Source organism: Phaethon lepturus, unplaced genomic scaffold (genome assembly GCF_000687285.1).
Source record: "Phaethon lepturus isolate BGI_N335 unplaced genomic scaffold, ASM68728v1 scaffold13514, whole genome shotgun sequence".
NCBI lineage: Eukaryota > Metazoa > Chordata > Aves > Phaethontiformes > Phaethontidae > Phaethon > Phaethon lepturus.
The window spans coordinates 26,643-30,010 of NW_010534060.1; positions in this window are offsets into that span (position 1 = coordinate 26,643).

Consider the following 3,368-nt stretch of genomic DNA (forward strand, 5'->3'; position numbering starts at 1 on the left):
CTGAAATAAAAGAAAACAAACAAAAAAAGATTTACGTTCACCCTAGGTTTCAGCTTGGCTTGGCTCCATTTCCCTTTTGAATGACATCAGCAATGTAAAGAGGGTGTAAAGTTGCTTCAAGTGAGAATCAAGGTAACTGTTGCTGCCAGAAGTAGAGCAGCCCCTGCTCTGATTTATGACGGTAGAGACACAAATCCCTTCTCTCAAACTGGGGCCCATGTGAGATCGAGGTAGTCAAAAAGGACATGAAAATAGTCTAATATCATCTCTGCTTCCCTTCACCTCTCAAGTGTATCAAGCTCAGGGATGACTGGAAACGTTACTGCACTTTGGTTTCAGCTACAGTGCAAAGACCTTCCCTCAGGCTTTCTTTTCATTAACGCTCAGGATTAGGCACAGCAATGTAGACGAGCTCTGTGCAGAGAGATGCAGGCCATGATCTATGCTTGCACCTTCCAGGTAGCCCCAGGAGAGGTGCTAGTCACAAGAAGGATATGGAAGGTGGTTTAAAAACTAAATAACAACAATAAACAAAAAAGACAAAAATGTTGGAGAAAATTGTTTAGATCTTCCCTAAATCCCACAGTGAGTAAAGACCCAGTTAGGGCAAGATGTGTTTTCATTTATGCTTGTTCCCTTTCTCTTATTATTATTGGTTTTCTGCTCTGCAAATTCCAAAAAGCAATTTCCAGTATTCCCAAGCAAGGAGAAGGTTTATTTTAATTATTTTCATGGTTCTCATTACCAGAATGTCTTAGTATGTCTCAGTACATGTGTTTCTTTTCATAAAAGCCCTGTTAAGTAGGGAAGAGCTATTTCACCACTTCAGAAACAGGAAACTGAGTCCTGGAGTGGGACCAGACTTTCAAAATTATCTGGCTACCTAACATGGCAGGTAAGTGCCTGGTGAGATTTCCAGAATCACTTAATTTTTCTGATGTCAGAGTAAATTTGATGCACAACCATCACAAACTTTTGGAGGTCATTTTAATCATTATTAATTAAGGCCTAATAAGTTGGGGTTTTTAATAAAGCCTAAATAAGACCTTATTAGTTGGGGGTTTTTTAACATCTCTTGGCCTTGAGCAAATTGCCTCCGGTTGATAATTCAAAGATCACACCAGATATCTGCAACACAGATGGGTACTGATGTAACAAGTCCTGGGCCAAAACTTGACTCAAGGTATCCATTCAATTTTTCTTTATGAAGATCTGTATTTTCAGTCAGAGCCTGTCCTCATTATAGCTACTGCTTAATTTAACATATAAATCAGACTTATACTCTGAGTCTCAGTTCCCAAATATTGTCCTTAGAAAAGACAGTCTTTGTAGCAGACAAATTAATAATCAAATCCAGCTGCCCTGAAGCCATAAAATTCTTGGTGGGACTACATTCTCTGATGCAATGTTATAAGGAACTGCCTTCTTTTGTAAAGTAAATAATACCTGATTCTTCAAGCTGTCTCTGAGACTGCTGCTAACCTGAGAATCCATTGCCAGAGACTGGCAACAGATTTTTTTATCTGGCTTTCTTTCCAGAGGTCGCAAATGTTATCCGAATGTTTCCCACCTTCATGGGGAACCTCTAGTGGGAACTTTAGTACAAATACTGGTTTTATGCACCGGAGGGAAGCTTATCACCTCTTCAGCTGTGACACTTCCCACAGCACCTTGGTGTCTCCTGGCCCTCACCCACCTAAGGGAGCCAGCCCAGCTCTTACATGGTGGGGACCAAGAGGAAAAGCAGTCAGGAGTGATGTGGCAGTTGGATAATGAAACCCATTTACACCTCAAGCAACCACAAGAGAAAACAGTGACAGGATTCTGTCAAAAGGCAAACCAAATGTCAGTAGCCCAGAAATTTTATGATAGTGTAACCAAAACTGTCACCTGAAATACTGTCTATGTGTTGCTTTGCCCTTCTGTTTTTCCCCACCACAACCAAAACTAATCTTAAGGATGGAACTGTGCTACACCAGTGTCTGCCCGATGGACCTAGAATTTGGGTTTCATGGTCTGCACTGGAACTGTTTTAAAATTCATGAAGTTAGGTGTTTAAAATTCTCTTGCCAAGGCATGTCGTGACAACCAGCTTCTTGATTTAAATCTACATGACAAAGGAAGAATTTGTGGTTTGCAAACCTGCAGGGGATATAATGCAAGGTTCAAGTTCTGCAAGGTAATTCTGATGTTAATTGATCTCTTTATACCATGAGATTACCCAAAAATGCCTTAAAAACCTTCTTTCCAACCCAAATAATTTCTCATTGGTCACTAGCCTTGGTGTGTTGAGATCAGCCACTCTCAATCTGTCGTCACTCATTTTTCCACTCTTGTAAATTGATTTTATGTTGGTGCTTAAAAGTTAGGCGCATTGCAGCAGGGAGTAGGCAGTAATGCTGCAAACAGAGTGATATTTTCTTAACTTCTTGCACATCTGCCTACACACTCAGTTCACTGGAAGATCTTTGCACAAACATTAGTTCATACCTGGGTCTGTCCATAGAGATGACAGCTTTCATTGCAAGGGGAAAGAAGAGTAAAATTATCATTTTCCCAGTACCCAGTTCTTATCAATTTATATGAGGTATCAATATATATGGTGGCGATATGCATCAATATACACTGAAGAAAATATACATCAACATATATACTGGAGGTAACATACATTAACATACACACAAGCACTTATATTTATTGCTGAGCTTTTTGTGGTACCTATGCATAGTTTTAACTGTCAATCACAGTTTATCCATTCTCAATTCTAATTCTAATTCTTGTTTTTCAACATATAGGGAGGAATTGCAACTTTGGGGTAGTTCTACTGTTCTCTTACTACTGTGGTTATGATTAAGAGTTGAACAAATTGTTTCACTGTCATTGAAATATTGCTTATATGACCTGTATATGTGATTTGTAACTGTAGTGTGGAATAAATTAAGCTCTGATTTTCTTCCAGTTCCTTTTTATTTTTTCAGGAAGTGAACATGAACATCCATCCCTGGACCTAGTACAACCTCAAAGATAGGTGATGCGTAGATGCAAGGATGGGTTTACCTAAGTGCAAGCAAATCTGCATTTTTAGTTATCCACTTCACACATAGATTGATATTGCCTTTCTGACACTTGTGGCAGTGTTAGAGGCCACTAACACAGACCTGTCAGCCTTCTAATCCATTTCTGAGCTGGTTAGATAAAGCCCTTCAGAGTGAATTCCAGCACTGTTATGGCCAGAGGAAGTTTTTCTTGCAGTTTCAGTGCATGAAAAATTTCACCTCTGTGTCGTAAATTCCAGACTTACTAGATATACAAAAGGGGGGGGGGGGGGGGGAAAAAATAATTTAAAAGGAAAAAAGATTTCAAAATTA